General features: G+C 36.2%; 1 long non-coding RNA gene across 1 annotated transcript in view; it reads left to right on the forward strand.

Moving 5' to 3' along the window:
* Positions 1-251: 251 nt before the first annotated feature.
* LOC121479548 overlaps positions 252-22,022 on the forward strand; it is a 55,223-nt gene continuing 33,452 nt past the window's right edge. Inside the window, exons 1-2 of the long non-coding RNA XR_005984749.1 lie at positions 252-533; positions 10,562-10,656. This is a non-coding gene — a long non-coding RNA (uncharacterized LOC121479548). The remainder of the gene's footprint in view (positions 534-10,561; positions 10,657-22,022) is intronic.

Genomic DNA, 22,022 nt, shown 5'->3' on the forward strand with positions numbered 1-22,022 from the left:
CTCTACCATGTTCCTGAATGATATAAATGACTTTATTATAGTTCTGACTTCAGGGCTTTCACTCTGCCCCTTCCTATACACAGTATAGGCAGATGAGATTTTTCCATTTTTTTTTTACCAAAAATTTCACTGTGCCAGCCTTCTGGTATATGTTTTCCTACTGTCTACTCCCTACCTACTCCACCAATCTCATCTCCCCCACTTCTTCTCTTAGTTCATTACATGCGGCTTCATTTTTCCTTCTGTTTTTTTTGAACACACAAAATCCTTTCACCTCTTAATCCTGGTGGTTCTCTCTGCCTGGAATGCCCTTCGCCTGGCTCATCCGAAGGCAAATTCCTTAAAGTTTCACCCAGGCTGTCACCAGATCAGAAGTGTCTTCCAGGAATTGCTGCTCATACAGTGGCTTCCTCTGATTCGTCTCTATTTCAACACCCTGGGTATACTCTACTTGGCACTATCCATAATATAAATGGATCTCAGTTATTTGTCTAAATATCTCTGCTGAGTTTCTGGAAAGCAACTCATTGAAGGTAAGAGTTTTGTCTACCTTTTTCACTCCTCTGGCTCTAAAGCCCAGCATGGTGTTTGGCAAACTTATTGACTAAATTAATAAATAGTACTGACAACATGCTGTTATTTGCTTCTTTCTCTCCCCCGACTGTAGAGATCTGGAGCATCTAAGTTGTATAGCATTCACATTAGTACTACCAGGAAGCATTATTTTATTTAATATAAAAGTAACCAGTTAATAAACACACTTAATGCCATAAAGATGCATTATTTTAGATGGAACTAAGGAAAAGAGGAATAATAAGATTCACTTTTTGGTAGTTAAATCGAGCAAATATGAGGCTATCTGCTGTCAATCATGGTAAATTGGGAGTAGGGACAAAAGTCCTTCCAGAGAATGAGCATCAGTAAACCTGAGTTCTGTCTGCCATTTGGATGACTCAGCACAGGGGCCTTGCTGTACCCTATGACCACTGGCCTTGTTTCTATTATGTAAGGTGAAGATTAAATGAAATGGTGACCCCCTACGAAGTGAAAAGCAGGTGTGCTTTCCTGGAACAACACAGGGGCCCAATATTAGCCTTCATATTTAAGTTGATCAGCAAAATAAATCAATTTCAAACAAAGACTAAATGTAATAAAATCCAGGTTCAGAAAATAATTCACTTTGGAAGATTCAGACTTTTTACAAGTGACTTTTAAATATTTTCAAATTCCAGAAATAAAGTGATTTTGTTTTTCTCAGGGCATTATCTCTATAAAGATATTACAAAAGTAATTAATAGGTAGAAACGTTTGCCTCTTTTGGTGAAAAAGTTATTTTCATGTATGTTTGAATATTACCTAGCTGTCTGTTTTCAAATTATGTGTATGAGAACACAGTTTTGTAGGGAAAGATGGGCTTTTATTGTTCAAATTACAGTAGAGATACAAAACTTTAATAGCTTACTTTCATACCCAGACAATAAATTTAAGTGGATTACTAGTTTTCTGACATTGTCACCATTTTATTTGTTTTGGGGCCACTAGCTTCCACAGTAGCCCCAATGATTCTTACTTCCTGTTATCCACACCCATGTTCTACCTCATGATTCCGGAGTGTGTGTGTGTGTGTGTGTGTGTGTGTGTGTGTGTGTCACCCATAATTACAGAAACAATGGCATGTCACGTCTGAGATTAGGTTATAGAAGCTTATGCCTTTCATCTTGGCCACTTTGGGAGAAACAAGCTGCCATTTTGTGAGCACCTGTACAGAAGCCCCGGTGGCAATGAAGAGAAAACTATTCTGGCCAACAGCTATCAAAGAACTGAAGTCTGTAGATAACCATGGGAGTGAGTTTGGAAATAGTTTCTCTAGCCATAGATGAGGCTCAAGAGAAGCCTGTAACCTTGGCTGATGCAGCTTGCAACTTAGGAGATATACTGAGCCAGAACCACCCAACTAAGCTGCTGCCAGATTGCTGACCTGCAGAAACTGTGAGATAATACACATGTATTGCTGTAGGCTGCTAAGTGTGGGGCCAATCAATTAAAGATAATTAATACAAGTGTCAAATCTGACTTATCTGGTACATTTCATATTTGAAACCTAATGTCCTTAAAAAAAATCCAGAATCTTATACATAGTAGGATATTTATAAAGGCCAAAAAGTGAGACATAAAGGAATTGGATGATGAAAGAAAAAGTAGGAAGGAAGTAGATGGCCCAGCTGCAGATATTTTGGTCATGTCTCTGCAGCTGTGATAGAGGTTGGAGATGGTAGTAAATTGAACTGAACTCTAACTGTGCAACAGAATAGAAGACTGAGCTCCAATCTTTGAGTTTTCCCTTTTATAACTGTAAGGTAGATAAATCATGTTTATTTTAACTGACTCTTTGAATTGTTAAGTCTTTTCTGGATGCTTTTTTGGATCTTCCAGATTTTCTCCATTGAGCCTATATTAATACTGCAATCAGAAACTGTAACTATTACTTTAATTTAGTGACATTTTAATAGACTCAAAGACCCAAGTTATAAGGCACCTCTGGGGCTTGGATTGGAAAAATCTGCCTGTAGCAGATTTTACCCAAATGTAATACCTAGGGTCTGGTTCCAGGGTCTCTGTATTGGAGAAACGTCTAGAACAGCTGAGAACATTTATTTTTGAGAAGAGATAATCTGAGGAAATATAAGAGCTGCTTCTGAATATCTCAAATTTTTTGTGCACCAGAAGAAACACACTCTGTTGTAGACTCAAATAGTTCTATATTGACCCAATCAGTTGAGTTAGCATCAAGTTACAAAGCAACACTGTCATCTCAACATAAGTAAGACATTTTTGACATAACTAACAACATTTAAAACTCCTGCCTTGTGAGATTTTGAGTCCCTGACCACTAAAGGTGGGTATATAATCATTCACCCTCTCCTTGCTGCACGCCGTCCATAACAGCCTGAAATAATGTCAGTGATCAAAGGGATACTCTACTGATTTTAGACTCTGTATTTCTCTTGAATCAAAAATCATTTTTTTACATAATTGATTAAGTGGCTTACCAGTGCACACATCAAAAGAATCTTTGTTTCAGATAACATTCTGGTGTTAATTTATTGATGACATTATGCAAAGATATGAGGATACTGCTTTTTGTGACCTAGCTCTGCTTCATCGGCTTCTGGAGCTGAAAAAGTTTCTGAGGGAGCAGATGGAACTCAAGGAAGATCTGCAATCAGCCAGAGACTCAACAGACTGGCTGGGCTGGACCCCAGGCTATAGACTTCTCTCCATGATGTTCTCATTTTGGGCAGCTCTGCTTGTCTCTGTCTTCTCAATTTCAGAAAAGTCTTTCAACATTGTTCTAACTTCACATATGGCTAGCCCTGTAGTTCCAGGGAGAGGATCCACATCACCTGAAGCTCTGGATTAGTACATCTGTACATATTTGTCTGGCTGGGTCCACTAACTGGGCCCAGGCAAATGGGAAAAAATATGATGGTTTATATAATATTGCTTTATGTGAGCTTCATACAGTTGAAGCATAAGAGAATATCAGAAGTTATAAAACACATATGGCAGTCAAAAGCAATTACCATTTTAGACCATAATAATCTTCTATCCTTTACTCTTTTTTTTTATTTTAAATACAACTTTATTCTGATTCTAAATTACTTTTTTATATTTTACTGGTTATTATCTAATTTTATGTAGATACAAAAAATATTGACAAATGCACTGGAGTTAGTTACCTATAATTGAAAAAATGCATATTTATCTTTTCTCCATAAATTATTGAGGAGGTCTTGTGATATAATTCAGAGTTTCACTTGCATTAGGAGGATAAAATTCTTTTTTTACCATAAGGTTCCCAAAGTCATTCTCTTTTTGTTGTGTGGCTAGTTTTTAATAAGGATGACATAATTAACCTGGTTGAAAGGTTTGGTGACTAAGAAGCAATGCCTTAAATCTTAAAAAGCATTGCTGTTGGCAGAGGAGGCCAATCATATCCTTTGTCACAGAAATCCATGAAGAGGCTCCAACAGATACTTCTATGGGACGTGACCAGGTCCCTCCCCAGTGAGCCCACCCTGTGTAAAGGAGATCTTAATTCAGGCAGCTAAAGTACTACATTAGCAATATTCTGTATTGCTATAGTGTATTTTTTTTTAACTTTACTGTGATTTTGCTATTTTCCACATAGTTTTCCCGAATGGAGATTTTTCTCAGTAAGAAGTATTAATCGAGCCACTGAAGTGACAACGTAAACATACTTTTATTCATTCCCTAAGTTTGTTGAGAATTAGACCCAGATAAATATGGAACAATTGTTGTAAATACATAGATACAGTTATTTCCTTTCATGCTCAAATTTCATGAAGACAATAGTAGTAAAGCACAGACAATAACTTTTTTTTGATCTTTGTCTTTTAAAATTGCAACACTAAGAATTTATGAGCTAAACATATTTTTCATGAAAATTCTATAAATTAAAACATGAACTATGACTATATTAACTGTATGAGGTAGAACGAGAGGTATTTGGTGTATTCCTACCACTGAACACTTGTGCCGGAGGAATTTGCCTGAACCAAGAATAATAGCTCTACTGCAACATCTTAATTGTATGTCTGGCTACAGTTCAGACTTCCTGGTGTATATGATGCAAGCCCTCCCTCAGGCAATCCTGGTTTCCTGGCTAACCTGGGAAATGAATGCAGATGACTTAATAGATAATTGGCATTTTGTAGAAGGCACAATGCCAAAGAACCAAGGCTTTCCCAGCCAGTTTTTACTACTCAAAACATCTTTGTATGATACCAACTGCCATTTGTCAAAGTTTTCTACTATGCACACAATTGTGCATATTTTGAGGAGAACATGTCATTTATTTTAATTTATTAAGATTGAGTTGAAGACCTTTGGAATATCTAAAGATATGTTTATATATATATATATATACATATATATTCATAAATTTATGTGTTCATAAAACGGACCAAAAACTTAACATCTGCTTAAAACCCTGGAAGTGATAGTTGTTCGGTATAATGGAAGTCTTTCACCTGACTTAACTACTTTTCTTAGGTTTTTTCATTACCTTCCTAATATTTTATCTAATTTTAAATTATTAGGTAAATTAGAATAATTTTGATTATTATTTAATATTTTAAAATTTCTCACAGTTGAAACCTATGCAAACATCATTTTTTTTTTTTTTAAATTTTTCTTTTTTATTTATTTATGATAGTCACAGAGAGACAGAGAGACAGAGACACAGGCAGAGGGAGAAGCAGGCTCCATGCACCGGGAGCCCGACGTGGGATTCGATCCCGGGTCTCCAGGATCGCGCCCTGGGCCAAAGGCAGGCGCCAAACCACTGTGCCACCCAGGGATCCCCCTGCAAACATCATTAATAAGTAAACATAAAGAAATATTATTTCTTATTCATTAACCAACTTTTTGATAGTCTAAATCAATGAAAATTATAAAATATAAACTCAGTTTATATTTGTTCATTGAAAAAGTGAAAAATTCATTCTATAAATCTTATATATCTAACTGATGAAGCCTTGACCAAAAATACTATTTAACTTTAAAAAGTATTAGTGAGTAGTTGGTAAATGCACAAAAGTAAGTGGAAAGATATTTTAAAATTCTGGGACCTACTCATCCTCTAAAAATAGAGGGAGAGATTTCATTCAGAAAATTTAACATTCTTTTATGACACTCCTGATTATTCCATCCTGGCTTTTTAATCTCATTCCTTCATTGATTGTTTTACTTATTTATCCATTTGTATTGAGGGCTTGCTCACTCCAGTCACTCCATGAGCCAGTCTGGGATTATTAAAGTAAATGAGATACACCGTTCGCCTGCTCAGATGGAGAGGATATCAGGGTTACTGGGGATAAAGAGATCAAAGTCTTATGAAGATAGATTCTGATAGTCAATGGCAATTACATGGAAGTCACCAGAAAGAAGTCCAGATATAGATGAAGAGGAAAGTTTAATATGTCTATGAAAAACATTGTTATGGCTGTTACTTCCTGGCACCAATTCTCTTCTGTTCTGCCCTCACTCAAGTTTCTGAACTTCTCCCTTGACTCCTAGACTATCCACCTGGTTTTTACTTCCTTTTCCTCTCCCTCAATTTTTCCTTTGTAAGCATATCTACTGTCTCCCTCTACCCACTCTTTTCTGAAGATAAACTTATTCTTCACTTCTTATCTCAAATAAAAAGAATTGTTTGCTTGGTTCCTGGCTAATCTCTCTCCAGATATCACAGATCTTGTGCGTTTCCAGCTTGGTCCAGGCCTCATCCACCAATTACTCCGCAAGAACCAGAATATTTCATTTTTCCCTCTCTTTTCTTTGTGAGTGTACACATTTAATGCAACTCTATTTTATCATTAAAAAAAATTCCTTGACTTTTCTCATCATATTCTTCCTCCTTTCATAGTCAAAATTATTCTAAATTTATGGTAACTTTTGTTCTTCTTTTCTTTCCATTCTCCCCTCCACCTGCTGCAGCCTGACTTCCACTCTCTACCCACTGCAGCAGTGGCACTGTTGATGGTAAGATTGTCAAAGCCAAAGAATACATTTCAGTGTTTTTGTCAGGCAACATTTAATACTTACAAATAATAATTCTCTTCTAAAATGCCTCTTGGTTCTTTCTTTTTTCTTTTATTCATTCACACCATCCCTTCCTGGTCTCCGTCAACTGGCTTCATTCCCCCCCAACAGGTTCTTAATATTATTTTATTATATTTTGTTTGATTGGAGCCTTTTCTCTTTTCAGCTATATCAATTATTTCAAATGCACCAACAGATTAACAATTCCCAGGCTCTTTCATTACCCAGACTATTTTCCTGAGCTTCAGATACCTGTTTGTATCAGCCTCCAAGATGTGCCCATCACATGCTTCATACATTATCAACTCGACGTACATATAACTGAAGTAACTGTTATTTCTTGCATTCTGCTTGTCCTATTGTGTCTCCTATCTTGTCGGATAACACCACCACCCACTAAATTACACAGGACAGATATCTTATGACTTCCTGGATTTCTTTTCTTTTCCATCATCTCTAATTTAATCAATTCATAATCCCTGCCATGCCTTCATTCTCAATATGTCTTGCAGCTGTTTCCGCCTCCAGCTCCATGGCTATTCTCAGGTGGGTCTTTGAAATCTATCACATGCACTATTGCATAAGTGCTTCAATTACTGTCCTTGGTTCTAGCCTTCTCTTTTAAACCCTTTATTCATAAAAGTCAGATCAATCTTTCACTTAAAAAATAAAAACTAAATCATGTTACCTTCTAGCTTAAAATCTCCCAGATCTCATCCTAGAAAGTAGGATAAAGTACAACCTACTTGTCAAATGGCAGGAAGTGCTCAGTTACCTGACCTCTACTTACCTCTCCACTTAATTTCTTTAAGACTTCCCCATATGAACTTTTTATTCCAGCCAATAACAACATGTTATCACCTAATATAATGCAACTAGATATGTGCCATAGCATCATAACGGGAGGTCCAGAGACTTACTACCTCTATATCTTGATGGCATTTATTCCTCCTTAATTAAATCACAGACCCATCTTGGTCTCACACAACCTACAAACTAAATTATGCAGCTAATCGCCAGTGATACAATTCATATATTATAGTTGAAGAAACAGGGAAAATAAAATAATATAAAATTGGTTGATATGAATAAATACAAACAAAGCAAGCAAGAAATGTGGTTTCTAGCTAAGATCACTCTAATCATGGACTTGACACTTCCATCTGCAGGGATCAAGATGGGACTCCAGAAGTCTGTCTTGGGAAGAATACTGACTTTCTTCCCATATCCCTCCAAATTTCATAAACCTAACTGGTCTGATAGTCAACTGGGATAAATCACCAGATGTTCTGTATCACTGTGTACATCAGATGCCTCTAGAAGCCTAAGCCTCCCTCATCAAAACCCATATTTTCCTTTGACTATACTCTGTTTATACACATTCCTACCCCCTCAAGGTCTTATGTTCCTTTACCTTTCCTTTTTTCTCTGAAATTGCTCTCAAACTTCATGCTCTAACCAGAGCCTGGCTCTCCCTGGAGGACATTGACTTCACAGATCACTTGTGTCACTACCTTACAAATTCTGGTGGGGAGGGGTCCTACATACCAATCACCCGTCTCTACTCTAGAAGTCACTTCTCCCCTTCTCTGCTTTATTTATCACCAAAGTATTTATTGAAAGCTAATGTATTAGACACAGATATCCTTCATTGTCCAAATATATTTAATAAATCCAAATATATTTGATCTGTCAACTTGTGTAGAAATGTTATAGTTTACTGTGTTTTGGCTAGACTGTTCAGTTAGTAAAGGAATCATCTAAAGATTAAAAAAATAATAAAATCAAGTAAGGACAGCTCCTGGATTCAGACTAGGAGAGTTTGGAATTAGAGAGTATAGTGAGTTTGGATAGAGAAGGATATTTGTATTTCCTCAGTCAACAGCAAGTTCCAAGATGGAGTAACTATGATTATCTGTTGTATCTCAGGGTCTAGAAATACCTAAGAAAGAATCGACCCTCATTAATATTTGTTTTTTTACATTAATGAATACATAAAATATTTGTGAGCAAATCTCAATTATTTTTTTCCCTTTCTGATCAATTGGCTATAAGGAATTCTCATTGAGATCATAGATAGAGGCTGAGGGAACAATGCCACTGCTACAGAGGCAAGCTCCCTAGAGACATGAGTCTAATAGTGTCTTAAATGATTTGTGTTCTGAGAAATCCTCTGAATCCCTTTTCTGTTTTATTATTTCCATTTGGCCAAATCCCCTGGTATTGGGGATATCAGGTTGTGCTGAACCCATGTGTACAATCTCTGCCATGGCCCAATGGCAATTCAGGAGTTATCTGTAAATGAAAATAATTAGTCTCTGACAAGGGGATGGCTTTACATCTAATTCTGAGGTTTTCCACTCTTATTCCTTCAAGGCTTTCCGTAAACCTACATAATACCTGATCCACTTGGTCATAAAGGGCATGCGCTATAGCAAGTCTTCCTCACTCATCAGATCCAATAAGCTGATGTTATCAGCTTAGTGGGCCAGTGTGGTATCCTGCAGAAAAATGAGACAAATTCCCTAAGGAATAATTCGAACAGACCCAAGATTTGATGTAACTCTGAAGTAAGATTCTGAAAATGTTTTACTCTCCTTCCCAAGTGAAAGCAAGTGTCTTTAGTTATTCCCTATTTATCATAATAGAGAAAATGCATTTATCAGACTTCAGGGACTACATTATATCGCTCCAGAAAAGAGAGCACTTCAAAATCAGTGGCTCCAAAGGAGTCACCCCAGTTGAGGTTTATGATAACTCATTTTTATCTCTTAAGATCTACCTTACCATAAAAGATCAAATTGGTGAGATAATGAAATCTGATCAAAATTAACAAGTCTACATATCTTTTGTCTCTTTTTTATATGACGATAATGTTTGTGATGCCCTCAGTAATGTTTTACTTAGCTGGTTTTACAAGAAGAAGGGGATCTAAAATTACTAATTAATCTCTCTTATAGAATTACTCTTACTTCCCTTGCCAGAGAATCAATGAAGGAATCATGTCAGTTGGCGTATATGTCTATTCCAGGTACAATCTCCAAATCTTGGAAAATAAGGAGAACATGGGCTGTAGATTCTTCTTCTGCTTCCTCTTGGGCCCATTGTGAAATAGATTTAGAACAAATCTCCATTTATCACTTGGCTTTCATAAGTCCTCACTTTGCCTGGCATACTGAGTCTTCAGAGTTCAGTTTTAGTTCATAGACACTGTCTAATAATTTACATATGGTCTGGTTATTTCTCTTTCTTCAGAGCACCTTTTAGATAGGTAAATAGCCATAGGTTTCTTTTGGGAAGACCAGGGGGAAGATTTTAAACACCTACTTATGGCATTATCACAGAGTTCCTCCACATGGCACTTAGCCTGCCACAATTCAAGGAGATCTAGGTTTAGGAATTAACTCAAGTGAAATTAAATAAAAGGCTATAATTCTATTATGTTGAATCAGTCCTCTCTAAGCAATGCTAGATCTTTTTTTCTACCCATAGTAGAATTGCATCTTTTTTTTTTTTTTTATATTATTAACTTTTATTGGGAAATATCAGGAAGGGAGACAGAACATAGAATTGCATCTTTATTGGACTGGGCTCTTTTTCATGTCCATGGGTCCTATGATCAATTAACTACCTCCAAAGACCTTTCAGGTCAAATCATTCTGGTTATCACTTCAGCCTTGCTCTCTTTTGTAGGATAAGTATGATTGAATGATATTACCTGGATCATGCCACCCTGCAGCGTCCTTGGTCAATTGATCTTCTTAATCTCTAGTTTTTTGTTGTTGTTTTTTAATCACTACATACCTTTCCAAGGCCAATGGAATTGTCCTTTATCATTGTAATTTTTAATTTAATGATGAAGGGGGTACTCTCAACTGTCTCACAGGACACAGTTAGGAATCATTTATGACAAATTCACTGTAACCTTCCCCAGAGACAACAAGAAATCCAGGCTTCAGGAAACAAAATGAAAAAGCAACCAGAACCCTTCTCAGCTGCCAAAGCCAGTATCTTGCCTCACAATTTTAGGTAAGTGCAACCATTTTAATGAATTCACCCAGTACAAAAATTATGTTTCTCCATTTCTAGTCTAGCATTTATAAACCATTCTCACCCATATCATTCAAATTTGTTTGCTTGTTTTTCTGAAATGAACTAAAAACAAAAACAAAAACAAAAACAAAACAAAACAAAACAAAAAAACACCTTGCCAAGAACTTTTCTCTGTAGGTCTGAATACTTATTTCTCCCAGAGCTTGCTGACCTGGTTAAAGATATGGGAGCAATGATAGCTGGTGGGGATGAAGCATAGAGAGAAATGACACCCCCTTTCAAGATACTATTCCAGACGAGCTTATAACTAATGCCTTTAAGCATTGCAGTACCAGCCTTTTCACAAAGGGCAGGAAAGTCTGCTTCTGCTGACAGATTTGATAGGGCTTCAGTACCTGGGTTTAATAAGTCATCTAAATATTCCCAAAACACTATTCTACTTTTTAAGGTTTCCCATTTGCCCAATAATCACCTAACATAATGAATTCAATTTATGTTATAACTGAGTAATAAACAGAATGAGACTCAAGTTAATTTTTTGCTACACTAGCCTTGAGACCTAAAGAAGTTAGAATATTCTTTACGTCCATCTCAGAAAACTTTACATTCTCTAATAATGCCTTGAGTCAAGAATTTCAAATGTTGACTTTATCACTTTCTGTCTTTAAATTCCCTATTATAGCTTAAAGGTATTCTATTGCTCTTGATCCCAGTAATGGTCTGTCCTAATAGTAACTTGATTCAACAATATCTTGTCTTAATTTGGCATCTTATACCAGTCCTATCGTCCAAGAGTTAAGCGGCTTCTCACTGCCTTAATCTGCAAGTAGTTCATGGAGACATTCCTAAATTCCTATCTTCGTGAAAGTGTTGTACTTAACCAATTCTGGTATCAATTATGAAGTTGGTCAGTGTTGAATTTTTGACAATAAAATCTCCTTTAGGTGATTTAAATAGACATACATTTGATACAAAGACTTAGGAATTTACAAAGCTGTTGGAAGGGCTAGAGAAGGCATTAAGATAAGTTCCTAGAAATAAAACCCTAGCCACTAGTCATTCAAGTTCTGTTGGGTTTGCCTTTTCATTCACTGGTTAAGAAGCTGACAATCGGTTAGCTGCCACAGCCCCCATTTTTAAGCCACACTATGTCTGTCATGTTTGACAAAGCCATTGCTCCTCCTATAGTTAGGTGATGAATCAAAAAGCCAATAAATATTTCTCTGATTGACTTATTTCACTCAGCATAATACCCTCCAGTTCCATCCATGTCTAATCATTATATGGTCTCATTAATTTGGGGAATATAAATAATAGTGAAAGGGGATAGAGGGGAAAGGAGAAGAAATGGGTAGGAAATATCAGAAAGGGAAACAGAACATGGAAGACTCCTAACTCTGGGAAATGGACTAGGGGTGGTGGAAGGGGAGGAGGGCAGGGAGTGGGGATGACTGGTTGGTGGGCACTGAGGGGGGCACTTGACAGAATGAGCACTGGGTGTTATTCTGTATGTTGGCAAATTGAACACCAATAAAAAATAAATTTATTATTAAAAAAAGAAAAGATTTTTGTGGAATCAAAAAAAAAAAGATTTGTATGGAATCAGAAAAGACCCCTCCCCCCCCAAAAAAAAGCCAATAAATATGCCATTTCTGCCATAATGTGAGTCACCAATGGATATATTACACCATGACTGTCTGAGTGATTCAGTTCCTAATCTAAATCTCATAGGAGTGTGTCTGAAAGGTAGAATCAAAATCAGATTCCAAACTATCTACAAGTGAAGATCATTTGGCCTTCTATCTTTTACATCCTATAAACCCTTGAAATGGATATTAACAAAGCCAATCAAAGAATCCATAACAAATTTTAACACAATTTTTGGGCCATTGCATACTGTTGTGAGGGAATATTATATTCCCTACTCTTCCCATATCTTCACCTCCAGTTATGATAATAAAATGTTCTAGTTCCTGGCATTTACTCCTATGCTAGATCACAATTTTTATATCTCATTGAAACAGTTTTATTAGTGACCTAACCTAATAATATTACATTGTATCAGTTCTCATCCCTCTTGACTCATGGATTAGTCTTGTTATCCCAGCAGCCATTTTCTATTTTCCAACATCAACAATTAATGCACTTGGTTCTAACTACTTTGTCATTGAAGTGATGCTGGGATGCCAGTGGAGAAGAAAGGATGGGTGAAGATGCAGAGGAATACGGAGTTGGAATAAATTGGGTGTTGTTGTTGTTTAGCATCTGTTTGCCAAATAAATTAAAAACAAATGAGTCCTAGGGTGTGGAGATAATAAGTCTCAGAACATTGTGACAGGTATTTCTAATGACTGCTCACTTTTTCAGTTTTCCTTCTGACATACTTTTGTTTCACTTTCCCTGATACACAGGCTCCTGAGGTCTGGTGATAGAAGCAGAGACTTCATAAGTCTGGTCATCAGATCCACCCCCCACTCACATGAAGTAGCTTGAAATCTATAGCATTTGTTATTGCAAGCCAATAATGTTTGAGGATTACATTTCCTGAAGCAAAACAAAGCCTTGTCTATCTTTTTTAGACAATAACTCAGCTAATTCCCCCCAGAAATTCAATAGAATTGCTGAGAAAAATAGCAAACTCTGTTGTGTTTTTTTTTTTAATTATGAGAATTGATCTCATTACTTTTTACTGATGGTTTCTTTTTTTCTCTTTCTTTCTTTCTTTCTTTCTTTCTTTCTTTCTTTCTTCCTTCCTTCCTTCCTTCCTTCCTTCCTTCCTTCCTTCCTTTCTTTCTCTTTCTTTCTTTCTTTCTTTCTTTCTTTCTTTCTTTCTTTCTTTCTTTCTTTCTTTGTCTTTTTCAACCCTTTTCCCTATTATAGAAATGCTTGAAAGCCAAGGTATGCAAAGGAAGAATATACTTGTAAGATATTGCAAAAATCTAAGGAAGCAAGAAATTTCAAGTCTTTAGTAAAATCATTGTTAAAACGATTGGCTGAAATTGAGGATATGAAGAAATAAGGCCAAGGAAGATCTAAAAGATGGGGAGAAATATATTTATAAAAGAAATGAAAATCATAATAGAAATGAAGATCTAGTTCAATTGAGGAAAAGAACTTTGTGGTACCAGATATGGAATGAAAGCAGTTCAGGTGATGGCGATATCTAAGGGATGACTGCACAGGGAAGCAATAAAATGATGTAGAGTTAGACATGTTGAAATGGAGGGACTGCGTGCAATTTGAGGAGATGTGGATGGGGCATGTCATTAACATGAACATTGGTATTACCCATTGTGATAGCAGAAAACACTCTGGAGAGTGCATGTGGGCACATTAGATTACACTCTGCAAAACACTGCACTTGTGATTTTCCTGAATTATATTTCCTATTTTGCACTCAACTTTTTCATTTGACTTCCAAGAAAAATGAGATCTAAATCTTACATTTCATAATCAATGTTTGGTCATGAGGTTATCTCATTAAAGTTCCATGTGTTTAGGGATCCCTGGGTGGCGCAGCGGTTTAGCGCCTGCCTTTGGCCCAGGGGGCGATCCTGGAGACCCGGGATCGAATCCCACGTCGGGCTCCCGGTGCATGGAGCCTGCTTCTCCCTCTGCCTGTGTCTCTGCCTCTCTCTCTCTCTCTCTGTGACTATCATAAATAAAAAATTAAAAAAAATATATTAAAAAAAAAAAGTTCCATGTGTTTAAAAATGTAAAAAATAGAACTTCTTCTGCACTTTTGTCCTCCTCTAAACTCTTCACTTTTAAAAATAGCTTGATCCTAAATACCAGTGTGCTTTTTAAATTTGCATATGCTTTAAAAACTGTTGACTAGAAAAATAGTATTTTCCCTCAGTACTATCCTAGAACATGTCTACATACCTCAAATACAACAAAGGAAGTATGACATACGTGCTTTTAAAAGTTATATAGCTCTATTTGATATTAATAAGGATTGTTTTGTTTTTGAAGTGGAAACATATCTGAATATGTGACAACTCTTTAATGGAATGATCTGTAACCAGCCACAAACACAAATCTAAATTAGCACAGAAATAGTTTGCCTACAAATGGGTCCAACTGGAAACCATTGCTAATAGAATTATTATTTCATTCCTCAATTCCCACTTGCTACTCTGCCTTTCATATGAACAGGTCCTTTTCAGGATTTGAAACCACTCACCTCTATTATAATATGTTATGCTTTTTAACTTTTCACAAAGGAGAAAGATGATGCTATTAATCCCAATTAAGAGAATTCTTTCTCTGTATCCCTATCTTATAAGTTTAGACACTAATATTTTTATCTTTGCTTATAAATTGGAATAAGTTTGTATTTATGTTTATTTGTAAGCCAGTTCATAAACTGTAGACAGGATCCATTCATTGAAGCTATTTCTTGGGAGTGTAGAAATAGATTGTCACTCAGAGACTGTGTTTGCATTCCTCTCTCTTCCCATCAGCAAACTCTTATCTCTGAAGTCCAAGAGGAAATAACATGGAGTGAGTGAGTGGTGGCAATTTAACTTATGTGATGATGGGCTAGGAAGGAAAATGAGTCCTTGGCTGCTGTACCTATGAAGTAAAAAAAAAAAAAAAACAAAAAAAAAAAACTATAACTTTTTTTCTAGATATCAGGAAGGAAAAAGAAAGACAAGCATTTCAATGCCAGGGATAACCTACATAAGTGGGTTATTTGAGGAGATCGATCCCCTGATCTTCTTAGCCCTTTGGTTCTCATGAGAAGGCACAATGCACAGTAACTTTCTGAATCTAATTGTCCTGTTTTCTTAACTAAGATGGTTATAGCTTTCTATCACAGCACACTGTCTTGTAACCAATTCATTTGCACTTAAACTGATGGAAGGGGAACCTATTGCAAAAGGAAGATCTTAGTAGTAGAAAGAAAAGTGCTAAAATGAACTCACATGAATGCATTGAAACAAAGTGATAGAAGGTGAAAAATAATGAAAATATCAGCAATGTGACAAAAATGGAGATTTTTAGCACAGAAGTATAGGCTGGTTGAAGCACAGTTTTCTAGTTCATTTTGTAAGAATGGTGAGGAGAAACTAGAAAGCCTGTGTCAGTATTACATCAAAGACATTCCATCAATCAGTTTTTTATTTCAGTCGATCAATGAAATAGTTAATTTAAGAAAATTCATTTTAACAGTGAAATCAATAAACATTTGATTAAATGCTTGACTCTTTAAATGTCATATAGTACATCCTATAAGAAATTGGTAGAACAGAAAAATGTCATGCAGAGAGAGAATTAACATAACATGATGAAAATCACCAACATTAAGTAACTAACAAAGCCTTCTATCCTAGAGGAGAAGAAAAAAAAGATGAGTTCCAAGGCTGTTGTTTATTAAGAAACTCTGAGCAGTAACATCCAGTTTAACACTTTAATTATAGCTAATGTCAAAAAATGCAACAGGAAAAACTAATTAAACCAAATATTTCATTTATTTCAGAAAGACATGTCAGTATAACTTCGTCCATTATTCACTCAAGATGTGCAGAGGAAACAGAGCCTACAGTCTAACTAAGACAAAGACAAAATATTATCATCTCCATCCATGGCTTTTGTCCTTTCAAGAGTAAATTTGCTCAGAAATCCCTAGCTCTGGAATTCCTCACCTCAGGCAAGTAAAGGTAAAAGCCTGGAAGAGCTAAATGCTACAAGTCCCTATGCATAAAAGGAAAAGGCAAGTTGATAATTGTTTACACAATGAAAAATGCGCATCTTCTGACATCTGCTTTCTAAGGAGGAATAATAGCAGGTTGTTTGTGCTCGTGGCTAACTCTCTAAGCTCCAAAGAAAAATATGCATCCTATTTAGGGTAGCCATCATGCCATTTTACTTAATGCATTCTAGAACAGTGATTTCCTAACTCTATGTGCATAGTAGGTATGGGCTAAGGCCCAAGATGAGATTTTGTATTTCCAACCAGCTCTCAGATGACAGCACTGCTATTGGTCCTTGAAACTCTTCACATGTGAGGCTCTAATGTAAACTACATAAGATAAAAGAAGGTGAAGCCTAGAAGTCACATTTGGTGACACGTTGTACAACTTCTCATTTTATGGTGAAGAAATGCAGTCTCAGAGCAACAAAATAACATAATTTTCACAATTCTTTATTAATTGGCAAAATTAAAATAAAAACTCCTGACTCATACTCAACTGTTCTTTCCCACGAATAGAAACCCCATAGAATCTTAGTCCTCTGCACACTATGGGATAGGACCCACAACAGGGACTTTTTAATTTAAAATATTATGATGTCAATTTTGAAAGTAAATTTGAAACATCCTTTAACATAGTATTCCCTTTATGAGTATTTTAAATTTCTTATCTCTCGATTCTAGTTTCCGTCTATTGAACGTTTACATTCAGAACAAGGCTCACCTAAAATAGCAAATAGTCTTTTACCAGGACATATGTCTTTGTAAGATATGCAGGCCAATTTGCAAGGGCATGGATGGAGATAGAGAGTATAATGCTAAATGAAATAAGTCAGAGAAAGACAAACACCATATGACTTCACTCAAATGTGGAATTAAAAAAAAAAAAAAGACTAAACGAAAAAAAAAAAAAGAAAGACAAGCCAATAAGTGAATTCTTAACTATAGAGAATAAACTGATGGTTATCAGAAGGGAAGTTTGGTGGTGGGAAACAGATGATGAGGATCAAGGAGTGCACCTGTTGTGATAAGCACAGGGTGTTGTATGGGAGTGCTCAATCACTATATTGTACACCTGAAACTGATATTACAGTGTGTGTTAACCATTCTGGAATTAAAAAACAAAAGGCCACATATGAAATACCTTAAAAATATGTCTGCACAAGTCAAGGGAAGCTATGAAACTGCTTACCTTAAACCCTCATTCAGTCACGCACTCATTTAACCAGCGATTACTGAGCAATGAGTTAGGCAATATTTCCAAAGAAGTATACAGCATGACACCTGCTCTCTCAGAGCTTTTAATCCAGTGGAGAAAATCAGACATGGATGCAAGAAAGAGTAAATAAATAAAGAGTAAATAGTATTTGTGGTATAGCTTACAAAGTTCAGAGCAGATATAGGAGTGAATTTGAGAGATTTCAGAAAGTAAACTAAATAAAGTTTAAATTGGGTCATGAAGGAAGGTGTAGACATACAGGAGGCAAGGGATTGCGGTGGACAAAATGCCACCTTGCAAGAAAATACACAGTCAGGATGAAATGGAGAAAGGCTGCTAAAACAGAGTGGAAGCAAAGGTGGGATGCTTGAGCTCCACATGCCCTTCTCCTTCCTCTTATCGCACATATGGACCAATTGGCAGTCAGAGAGGCAAAGGCATCTTACTGCTTATAGTGTCTATAGGGTCTCTGAGCAAGGAGGAAAGCTGATGAGTGCCCTTCAACATACTGCTTTATGACCCCACATATGATCTGTCTTTGGTGAATGCTTTCATGTGCTCTTGGGAAGATTGCACGGTCTGCACTGGCTGGATGTATTATTATATAAATAAAAATTTAAATATTCAATCAAATCAAGTTGCTGGATGATATTACCCAAATCTGCTGTAGCCATACTGTTTTTAGTATATTTGTGCTATCAGTTATTGAGAGGGGAGTGCTAATATCTCTAACTTTATTTGTGGGTTTATTTCTAATTTATTTCAGGAAGTTTGGGCTCCATTTATTTGAAATTCTGCTAATAGGTGCCTACATGTTTAGAGCTGTTCTGTCTTCTTGGTGAATTGACCATTTACCATTAGGAAATGACTCTTTCTGGTAATACTTTAAGATCACTTTGCTAGGTATTAATATAACCATTCCAGATTTCTTATAATTAGTATATTCATGGTGTATCTTTCCATTTTGTCACCTCTAGCCAATGTATGTCTATTTTTAAACAGTCTGATTCCTTGTCTGTGAGCATGATTTTCATTTGAAGATCAAGAACAAATTTCTCCTCCCCCTACAAGTCTTCCTGAATTAGTTAGTCCAGCTGGCTCAAGCTGTAATTTAGACCAGCTTTCAAGAGGATTTTGTTATTCTTTTTTATTATTTTTATTTGTTTGTTTGTTACTCTTAGGTCAGCACTTGTCAGAGTACATTCTTATATTTATTCTTTTTGGATAAACATTTTATGATCAATGATGAATACATTCTTTCTTGCTCCAGAGCTATATGTTATCTGTTTATACACAGATTCTCTCTTTCTTGTGACTTGAAGTAGTCTAAGGGAAACTCTTTCCTTAAAATTTTGTTTTTCTATGCAGTTGCTCCATCACCTGACTCAATAAGTGCCTTTAAGATACATGCCAAGTAATTAGATTGCATGCTTAGCCTTGACAATGTGGAATAATTCATTAGATTAATTTAGCATTTTCGTAAATATAGGTGAATTCTAGACTTTCAGGAAAAAAAAAAAATTCAAGGCCTTATCAAAAGATTACCTGAATTTTATCTATGGTTTCTCATGATTTTCTTCCTTTGCTTTCTAATTCCTGTCTCTTTCGTACAAAACTGATTCATTTCCCTCCTCCTTAATTAGCCTCTCCCTTCATGGATTTTACTCAGTGACTCATATAATACTTAAATCCCTCCCCCAAATGCCAAACCCTCCCTAATTCCTTCTCCCTCGGATTTGTATTTTGCTTCCTTCACCTTTGTTGATACTCCCAACATGAATTATTAGTTAATTAGACTTGAGGTGACCAACCCTACCTTGCACCTCGGCCCCATCGGGCCAGCCTGTTTCCTTAGCAGGCCTACCACCCACTGTGGGTAGTGTAAGTCTCATTTTTTGTTTTCTGGTTTTTAAAATAGATATATAGAGAAGCAATCTTGTGACCTTGCTAAGCAGACTTTTATAAAGATGACATTAAAACTCTGTTCTTGTGAGAAGAGAATCAAAAGGCCAGCTCACACGGTTAGGACACTGCTGTAGGGAGGCATTGAGTGTCAAGTCTGAGTGACTAAATTGTCTTCGTTTAACACCAAGACCAACCTTGCCCAACAATTACATCACTCTGGGTTCAAATGTTGGTGGATTAACTCCAAGAAAATTATTTCACTCCTTGTGACTCATCAGGCTCATTCAAAAAATGAGAATGAACCTATCTTACAGATATGCTGTTAAGCTTAAATGTGATGTATGTATGTATTATATATAAAGCATATAGCAATGTTGCTATAGTGATAGAGAGAATATAAGCAATAGTTCCACTACTAATAAATTCTACTTCTTTTCTTTTCAAGTAAGCAGACATATTTAGGTACATCCAGAGGGTCAGCTGTGCAGTTCTGCCAGAGGATAATCAGAAGGGCAGGTTTCAAAGAACTGAACTCATTCCAAGGAAAAAGTAGGGTATTGTCATGATATCTGTCCAAAGGAAAGTATCCTTGTATGAGAATGAGTATTTGTAGTCCACTATTTGTAACCCACCTCCCCTTACCAGTCCTCCTCCATTTAAGCCAATTCTTTCTTTTTCTTTCTTTCTTTCTTTCTTTCTTTCTTTCTTTCTTTCTTTCTTTCTTTCTTTCTTTCTTTCTTTCATTATGATAGTCACAGAGAGAGAGAGAGAGGCAGAGACATAGGCAGAGGGAGAAACAGGCTCCATGCACCGGGAGCCTGACGTGGGATTCGATCTCAAGGTCTCCAGAATCGCGCCCTGGGCCAAAGACAGGCGCTAAACCGCTGCGCCACCCAGGGATCCCTTAAGCCAATTCTTTAGGGAGAGAGAGCAACAGGGGCGCAACAGGGGAAAAGACGGTCATCCCATTAAATATCTGCACTGGTATATATAAAAAAAAAACTCCTTTGGAACCCCTGTACACAAACAGTACATTTGGAAGTTTCATTTGAAACTCACTGGAATATTGATCAGAGAAGAAAGGAAATGATGCATAACCTAAGGAAAGTAGAAAGAACAGAGAATATAGGTCCTCAAGACTGGATCAGTGAGTCGATCAATCCTCAGTTCTCCATGGAATTTGAAAACTCTTCTGCATCTTCCATATACAGTGCACACATGACATTTGTAAGACAGATTTGGGGCTGTGCTGCAGACTCTGAGCACAACCTTATGATGGTGACTTCTCATGTATATTTTAAACCTATGGTGGGAGGAAAACAGGATATAATGTTTGAAGTAAAGAGAGCTAAAAGGACTACTGCATTCAGTCCATTTAGGGAATCCAACATAGACGTACTTGAACAAGAATGCATTACATGATGTCTGGGGATTATTCATGGCACATTACTTTAAAAATATAAATAGTGAAGAGGAGCATCTGGGTGGCTCAGTTGGTTGAGCATCCAGCTCTTGATGTCAGCTCAGATTATGATTCCAAATTATAATTCCAGATCATGAACCTCACCTCGGGCTCCTAGCTCAGTGCAGAGTCTGCTTATCCCTCTTCCTCTGCTCCTCTCCCCACTCATGATCTCGGTCTCTCTAAAATAAATAAATAAATAAATAAATAAATAAATAAATAAATAAATTCTTTTAAAAATATAAATTATAATGAATAATTTACATTATTGATTGTAAGAAGGGCAAATGAACACAGAGCACTTTCTACTTCTAAATTCACTAAAGTGAATTCCCTGAGTATAGACTAGAGAATATATATTTAAGTTGAATCTTGAGCTGGGAAAATACCAAGTGCTACATTTCTAAATTCTTGCTAATAGGAAAATTAGAGTATAGTCTGATTTCTAGAAAACAGTATCACATATCAGAACATCATTTCAACTTAATTTATAGGCCTTTGTCTCATTTAAATTATTTCAGTTGACATGATTAAACATTTTCCAAAGCATGTCCCGATAAACAATATCTGAAGAAAGAATAGTTTAAAATTATTTTATGGATAACCAAACTTGGTAAATTTACATTATATCCATGTCTTAATACTTGGTGACTTGAAGTAGCCATGAACTATTACAATCCCCCAAAATTTCTGCATTAGGGAAAATTTAATTGGCTTTACGTAAAATCTCCAAAACCCATCAACATGGCACTCAGTTATTTGAAATACCATCTTTTAAGAACTTGGAAACTCATGGTTAGAAAATGCTGATATCAGTGGTCTTTTTTTTTTTTTTTTTTTGCAACACTTCAAGTTCTGATCCATTGGGTTTCTGTGTTTTATTTCCTTAACCAGTATCAAGTGCTCAATTTTAACTATCATCTCACAGAATTATCAAGACTGACAATAGACTAAAAATGTGAAAGATCCACATATTACTTGGTGTATAGTTGTCACTCAGTAAAAGAGTTTACTTGATTTAGCACAATCAATAATGTGCAACTCATTCAGTTGGTTAT

The sequence above is a fragment of the Vulpes lagopus genome, chromosome 20 (assembly GCF_018345385.1).
Source record: "Vulpes lagopus strain Blue_001 chromosome 20, ASM1834538v1, whole genome shotgun sequence".
In the NCBI taxonomy this organism is placed as follows: domain Eukaryota; kingdom Metazoa; phylum Chordata; class Mammalia; order Carnivora; family Canidae; genus Vulpes; species Vulpes lagopus.